This window comes from Cynocephalus volans, chromosome 9, assembly GCF_027409185.1.
Source record: "Cynocephalus volans isolate mCynVol1 chromosome 9, mCynVol1.pri, whole genome shotgun sequence".
NCBI classification, from domain to species: Eukaryota; Metazoa; Chordata; class Mammalia; order Dermoptera; family Cynocephalidae; genus Cynocephalus; species Cynocephalus volans.
This window is the reverse complement of record NC_084468.1, coordinates 37,086,517-37,095,244: the sequence shown is the minus strand read 5'-3', so window position 1 is coordinate 37,095,244 and position 8,728 is coordinate 37,086,517.

Below are 8,728 nucleotides of genomic sequence, written 5' to 3'. Positions count from 1 at the left end.
ACAAGATCCTTACTTACAGAATCCTATAATGAAAATAGATTGCTGGACTCTCCTTTTTTTTTTTTTTTTTAAATCTCCCTACCTATTCAAAGGTCACTAGGGACTAGTAACCAAGCCACACTAAGACAATCGCTCCACCTTCTGGCAAAACTGCGGAACTGCTCAAACCCACGTTATCACCCAAGTACCTCCTTTCTAGTTTTGAAAGGTGAACAAACTGGGTCTATCCTGCTCTCCCTTCACCCTGTTTTTCAACACTTATAGTTCAGTTATTTATTTCAAGCTAATTTTCCCCCTCATATCTATATATCTATACACAGATCTTCTTTTAGCACAACTTCTTTGCTTTTTCTCTTCGAAACTATTGTCCAATACCTCAGGGATATTTTTATCTTTCCTGAGCAATCTTCCCCCTTACACATGACTTCCTCCACCTTCTCTCTCTTTTTTCTACCATGTGGCCAAAAAAAAAAAGAAAAAGAAAAAGAGCAACAGAAAACAAACAGCAGCAGCAACAACAAAACGTTTATCTTGTTTAGCATATGCAAGGGCGGTGCTGGTAGTAACACCAAAAACAAAAGCCAAACACTGGAACTGTGGACAAATAGAGAACGAGTGCCATCAAACCTGCGGTGTATTCAGGAGTTTCCTTCAGAAGCTCTTCAAAAAGATCATCCGCTTCTAATGATGCCACTTAAGATAAAACTTACCTCGCATTCAATAGTTTTTCTGTTGAATCTTCCTTTTAAAATGAATATTTTCTTTTCTATTCAGTCACAAATATGTGATAGTTCACCGCCATTAAATAGGTTAACCTTATTTCTATGCGTGCTATAAGTCATAAAGAACTAACTTCAATCACAGCATTCTGGAAGTTAAAGCCATCTTGCATTTTTTTTAAGAAGTTCATCTTTTAGAAATACCCTTACTACTATGGTTAAGTCCCTTTACTAATTTAGTTACTTATTTTTAAAAAATTAAATGATTAAATAATTACCAAAATAGTAATTACCATATACACTGAGAACAAAACAAAGCAATAGATAAGTGGGTAAAATAAAAAATGAAGTCCCATCTCTTACTCCCTTTTTCATCTCTCATCAGAATAGTTAAGAGTTTGAAGTATTCCCTTTAAGAATTTTTCCTATGCATTAATAAGAATATTTTTCTTTTTTTGGAAAGGGGAAATTTTTACCTATCTATATCTCTGTGTATATCTTTACCTATCTATCTAGTAACTTTTTCTCCTACTCATTGTGGGCATCCATTGGTGTATAAAAACAATTCAAATTTTTAAAAAATTTCCTGCTCATTTAATAATTATTTCAGGTGAAAAAAAAGAAGTTTGGAGGGATATGCAGCTGAGTCATCTGAGATCGGAATGTGGGAGGGAAGGGGAAAAGACAAGATTGCTTACCTCCCGAGGCAAAACTCACTTGTCCAGAGCATTAAAAAAGCAGAAGAAATTGCTTTTCATCATGGTTCAAAGGATAGTGTAAAGTTGGAAGATAGGTTTCACTGACCCTTAAGGGAATAATATCTTCTTTTTAAAAAAATTTTTTTTTGGCACCTGGAGGGTATGGGGATCCAACCCTTGACTTTGGTGTTATCAGCACCACAGTCTAACCAACTGAGCTAACCAGCCAGCCCTACGTCCTTTTTTAAAGAACACAATCTGCGATGATTATAAAATAAGTAATCAGTGCACATTTTCTTGTGTGCTGTGGCTCATTCTTCTGAATCTTCTAAATGTGTTTTTGTATTTTGCAAACCCACACACTCTTACCTCTCTACTATAAATGTTATCTCACTCATGGGGCCTAGAAACTATTATAGAAGATGAAAGGTAGCCATACTGACTTTTTTTTTTTTTTAATGAATAAATGACGAAAGACAAATGCATTTTTCTTTTCTTTTCTTTAGAGCTCATCAGAAATCAAGTAAATACAATGTTAAAGAAAATCTACACAGCCATGACTGAGTTTATTCTCCTGGGACAGACAGATCAAGCTGAGTTGCAGCCTGTCCTTTTTGTCATGTTCCTAGTCATCAATCTTATAATAATCGGCAATGTGAGCATGATTTTGTTAATCAAAAGTGACTCAAAATTTCACGTTCCAACATACAATACTTTTTCCACAGTCACCTCTCTTTCACAGTACCTGTTGTGCTCCCAATGTCACTCTTCAGATGCTGGTTAAAAGAGAAAAGCCCTGTCCTTCATTGGTTGTCTTTTACAATTCCACTTTTTCATTGTCCTAGTAATGACAGATTATTATATGCTTTCAGTGATGGCTTATGACTGATACATGGCCATCTGCAAGACTTTGTTATATGATAGCAAAATGTCCAGATGCCTCTGCTTCTCTCTAGTTGCTGCTCCTTAAACATATGGCTTTGTAAATGGTCTGGCACAGACCATCCTGATGTTTCATCTGTCCTTGTGTGAACCCACCTCTCGTAGTCCTCCCTTGCTCGGATACTTGTGTCAAAGTAACTGCTGCATTCATGCAACCACACTGTTTTTTTGAAACCTGAATATATTTTACAGAGGGTTAAACAAAAATGTTGGATTGTAAGCTTTTAGCTCAGTGTTCTTCCTTTGAGACATGTCATGGAGAAAGCAGGAAGCATTGTCTTCTTAGTGACAAAAAATTTTGTGGCCACTTTGAGGAATTTGCCCTGTGGAAAGTTTCTCTGCATTGTGTGCTCCTGCTACTTGGGCATTCTTATTTATTTTTCTAATTTAGATTGATTTTTGCCAGAGGGAGAGCAGGACTGTAATTCGAGTGCATCTTTTACTCTCCACATTAGTGTTTTAAAATAATTGATTCTTTCCCGTCATTAGGGGAAATGGGGCCTACAAGACAACATAATGTTTACCCACCACCCTAAAATACTTCCTTGGGCTGACTTTCTCCAGACCTCCTTCCTTTTCATTTACTGAAGATTAAAATTCTTCCTCCCTGGTGAAGGAAGTGGTCTCCCCCTCTCATTGGTACTGATTGATCCTTTCTTCTTGTTGGAAGCACAGTATTCTTTCTCGTTCATCACTCCCTAGTCTTTTATTAGTTTTATTTTCTTGGTTAATTAAGTCATGAGGAGGGGAGAGGGCTTGAAAAGAAGCTTTCTAGGGTAACAACATTCCAATATTCCCAGGACCACCCTTTGGAAAACCCATAGGTTCCTCATGGAACCTCTGTTTGCTCTCAGTCCATTCCTTTTGACTAAAATTGAACCCAAAAGCTGGAAAATTGCCCCTCATTGGCCACTTTCTCAATCTCATTATATTTTTCATACCGCAGCCTTGCAATGCCAAGCAGCTAGTAAATGTTAAAGGGAAATAGTCATCTTGGAATTCAAACTGGTAGGAAACAGTCATTTCTAATTAATTGTCATAAGAGAAGACAATGCAATTAAAGATTCTGGCTTAGACTAGTGCTTCCACACAGGCTCTGCCTCCGTTGACTCATATAGTTGACTGTCTGAAAAGTCAGAGTGAGACAGATTGACCATATGCTCATCCAAATTGACCTTTACCATGATAGAAGCCATCTTCAGATGCTTCAGGTTTCTGGTAGGTGTTATTATACAGGCTTGGAGAGCTAGTTATTAAAAGCCATGATTCTTAGGGCTTGAAGAGTTATTAGGGATTATTTCAGAAGGAGATATAGGCACACTATTAAACATGCAGTAGGTGCTTAAACATCTCAATAAGTATCTTTGTTGAGAACTATTAGGGTGAGCTGCTTAGGATACAAAGATAATTTTGTTGCTCCAGCCTAAAGACACTTTTTAGTTCTCTCCTTACTTGATCTTTGTGGCAAAGACAATATTATGGGTTCAGTATGTTCTGTTTTATTTTCCTCTTCCTGGAGGACTTTCCTGTAGGAGGACTGCATTTTCTGGTCTCCCCACTTATTTTATTGCTGCAGCATCTCCTAACTTATTCTGACTCATAGCCTCTTTGGAGGCATCTGACTCTGCCAGTCCTCCTTGGATTATGCAATTCAAGGTTCTCCTGATTTCCCTGCCACCCCTTTGACTTCATCTTCTCAGTCTCCCTTTAAGGTTCCCCTTCCCCTTCCCAGTCTTTAAATATTGGAGTTTCTTAGTTTTCTAGCCTGGGCTCTCTTTTCCTCTCATCCTACAGTCTCCCTGTTTCAGTTACCATATGATGAGGACTCATATATATATCTAGTCCAGTCTTCCCTCAAACATACAGATCCCTATACATATCTACCTGCCTACTGGATGTCTCATATGCATCTCAAACTCAGTCCATCCAAAATTTAACTTAAAAGCTCTCCTTCTTTCAAACCTGTTCTCCTTCAGTTTTTCTTCCTTAGTGCATGTTGTCACCCTATGTTGTAGCTAGTCTCCAAAGATGATCCCAATGAACCATACCTCCGCACATTTGTACTCTTGTTTAGACCCCCCCACACACACACACTGAATCTTCCTATCACCTGCTTTAATCAATAGAATGTGGCAGAAGCGAGACATGGCACTGGCAGCTTCTTAGGAGCCTTGAACTGCCACATAAGGTGTCCATCAATCCTTCTGAGAGACCAAGGAGGTCCATGAGTCTACACAGAAAGAAAGTAGAAGCCCAACTCTACCAACATCCCAGCTGAGCCAGTTGTCCAGCTGTCGGCACCAAGGCCCCCGACATGTGAGAAAAACCATTTTGAATGTTCTAGCCCAAGCTAGACCATCTGACCACGGACACATGAGAGAGCACGAGCAAGATCAGAGAATCATACAGCTCAGCACAATCAGCTGACAGAAGCATGAGAAGTGATAAAGCAATTTGTTTAGTCACTGAATGTTGGAAGGTTATGCAGCAATAGATAAAAGCCATATCCCCCAAAACCTGGAACTCTTTTTTTCACATCACGCCCTCATCCTCCACACCTGGTTCCCAGCCCTTTTGATTGTACCTTTTAGATACTTCTTGAATAGTACTTTTCTTTCTATAGTTTACGCCATTGCCGGACCCAGCTTACTGTCATCCCTCTCACTAACACTGGATCCCTCCTGCAGCTGGAGGGATCATACAAAACGCAAAGATGGTTATGATTTTTGTCAGCTGCTTAAAACCCTCCCATGGATTCTATTGTTTTCAGAACAAAACACCATACAAATTTGTTCAGGCTTTGGACCCTGCCCACCTTCCAGCCTTTTTTTATGTGACTCTACGCTTCAACTGTTGTAGATTTAATCTAATGTCTCCAAGATATCATGTTTCTTGACTCCTTTCTTTTGAACTTGTTGTTCTTTTACCTAAAATACTTTCCCCTGTGGTCACTCCTTTCCTTCCCTTCTTCATTTTTCAAATCCCTACTCATCCTTCAGGTCTCTGTTTAATCATAATTTCCTCATGGAAGCCTTTTATGATTTTCCGAGGCTGTATTAACTGCCCCTGCCAACTGCTCCCACATCATTCGTTAAGTCTTCTATTCATCCAATTTTTATTGAACATACACTATAAGCCATACACTGTGTCATCTTTTCCCTATTTAATAGCACCCATCATACTGTGCTGTGACTATTTGATTGTCTAGATCTGCCCCTTCTAGCTCACAGGCTCTTCAAGGAAAGGTACCATTGTTAATCTCATTGCGCTTGGGACCCTTGGTTGTCTAGCACATAGTAGATGCTCAGTACATATTCACAAATGAATGAAACTAAACTTAAATCTTCACAGATGGTAAAACTAGTGGAAGGAATTTATTATTCAGTACATACTCGGTTCTGATAAACATACCACTTAGTATTTTAGTAAATATTTGGCAAGAGAAAAAAGTTCATGATTTGTTGGAGACAAACTACAATTTTCTGCGACAAATTAGCATACAAACTCCAGTCCAATTTGTTATCCACTGATTGAAGGCTTCTACTAGAGACCATTCAGCTTTAAGCCAACAACTTTGGTTTTGGGCCATTGTAAAACATCAGGCTAGACAGGAAGGCTAACCCCAAAGATTCTATTTAATTCCATTTTTTAATAAAAATTTTAGAGTGGTTTTCTCTGGGTGCTGGGATATGTGTGAACTTTTTTTATGGTTTCTAAAAAAATTTTTTTTTTGCATCAACAATATTATTTTACAAGAAGTAACAATATAATTAATTACATTGACAAAGACCTTAACAATTATCTTGCCTAAGCCTGTCGTCACACACTTGAGGAACGTAAGACCCACAGAAGATGTGCCCTACTTGATCTCTGATTAGATGCACAAGCATCAGATGCAAGTAGTGTTTTTGTTCACTGTTTTAATTAAATGTCAATAATAGCTCATATCCTCGTGAATACGGAAGAACTTTGGCTTTCTAGCTATATTGTTTTACATCTTCCCTCTACTCCAAACAGGACAAACAGACTCTTCACTGAAGACAAAAGTGTCTGACGTCTGTATTTGAATTTGGAATTGTATTGGGGCATTTGAATAAGAGCTTGAGTTAGCGTATTAGTTTGCTAGGGCTGCCATAACAAGGTAACACAATCTGTGTGGCTTAAAAAAGTAAATTTATTGTCTCGCAGTTCTGGGGGCTAGAAGTCTGAGATCAAGGTGTTGGTAGGGTTGGTTCCTCCTGAGGGCAATGAGGAAGATCTGTTACATGCCTGTCCTCTAGCTTCTGGTGGTTCACTGGCAATTTTTGGCATTCCCATTTCTTGGCTTATGGAAGCATCAATCTAATCTCTACCTTCATCTTTACAGGGCATCCTTCCCTGTGTGCATATGTCTGTTTTCAAAGTTCCTCTTTTGATGAGGACATCAGTCATACTGGATGAGGAGCTCACTCTATTGCAGTATAATCTCATCTCAACTAATTATATCTGCAACAACCTTATTTCCAAATAAGGTCACATTCTTAGACACAGGGGATTAGGACTTCAGCATATGAATTTGAGAGTGACATAATTCAATTCAACCTAGAACGGTTATTATCAAGGAAACAGGGATATTATGGGATAAATGGACCACAAAAACTCTTGGTAGCTGGTCTATTTCAAGCAATGAGGTCTTTCAAGCAAAGACAGATATGAAGTGTTTACCTGAAGTTTGGACCTGGTTCTCATGTCTAAAGGTCAGTTTCTCCTAGAGCAAACCCAAGCTCTGGGCCTGTGTCCGTCCATGACCCGCTGGGATCTTGTGGCAGCTGTGCTTCAAGACCAGACTACATAGTTTGGGCTTCTCTAGTGGGTAACTGTGTGTCTGACCCCTCCAGCCTATTCCAGTAGAAAATAAATAGTTGCCATTTTATGTGCTGATTTTTGGTGTCAGAATGAAGAACCAACTTTTATTTTATTTTTACTAATTGGGCAGGCAAATTGCATCTAGAGATTTAAAAAATAAACTCCGAATAGCAAAATAGCAATCATCTGTCCCTTTCCTGAGCCCTCATATTTCTAGGGAATGGGTCAACATTCATGACTATGGTTTTGAAACTATTCAGAATAAAGAAAAAGCTTAAGTTATAAAGTTTAATTCCCAAGTTTTTTAAAAGCACAAAGCTTAGGAAGCAAATGAATGATTGTGTGCCAGAATTTGCTGAAATTACCTGTTTTTCTTGATCTCTCCATTCATCACTCTTATTTTGTAGACAGATATCAGCTACCTGCACTCAACATTGGAGACATATTCTTCTTATAAAAAGACACACAAAAAAGTCTTTAAAAATATTATTAGAAAGTTTAAGATGTTTTAGTGGATCCCTTTGAAATATTGACATTTATTCTTCCTGGATGATTGAACATTATTCAGCGAGGAGATCTTCCTTAGACCAGATGGCTTGTGCTCCAGCAGAGCACCAGCTTGGAGAAAAATAGTGATTCCAGGCACTGAACAAGAATTTGAGATGTCCACATCATGCTTTAGGTAAGAGAATTAGCAGAAATTCATTTTAATGTGCCTCCCAAAAGGAAACTAAGCAGACAGCCCTGTTAATTTAGCATATAGACTTGGAATACAGTACGACATCCATCATCCTATCAAAATTCAATTAAAATGTGGGTTACTGGCCAAAGAAAAGGAGCCAACTTTTTTTCTTCTCTCTCTCTCTTTTTTGTTGGGTTGGGAGGGAAGAAGAGTTCTTGGAACATCACTAAGCCCTTAATGGTTATTTGACTATGGAAGCCAATTTGGAAGGACAGTTTGAGCATTTGAATGGCCCCTTACATAAAAGTTAGGACTTATGTATGTAGTCATATAATTGCCATTAATTTAAGGCATGCTGGTGCTAGCAATGGTAGCCAGGTAAGAAGGTGATTTTAAGGTCTTCCTTTCTATAGGGACTTTGAATCTAATTCAAAACTCTAGATCCTGCAGGATCTTCTCTTATATGGCAGAGAACATGAGGCAGTGATTATCCACTTAGCCCAGACCCATTCTCTGATTTTAAAAAATGTTATTTGTTAACACGTCCCAGACTTTACACAGAGAAAAGGTAAGCCCACAGGTCTGGTAACAAGATTTGTGATGTTAAATGCAATTGGGTCTCAAATTTCAAGCAGTTAAGTGTCTTCATTTGTTCTTTTCTTCCTACCGTAATATAATGAGGATAAACTTTGACACACAGCAGCTCTGCAAAGGGAAGATTTCTCCATGTTCATTGTTTCTCAACCCAATCTTCTCTCCTGAAATTTGATTTCCAAAGTGCCTTACAGTCCTTAAGCCAGGTGGCTGCAATGAGTCCACTTGGAACATTCATAATCATCTGA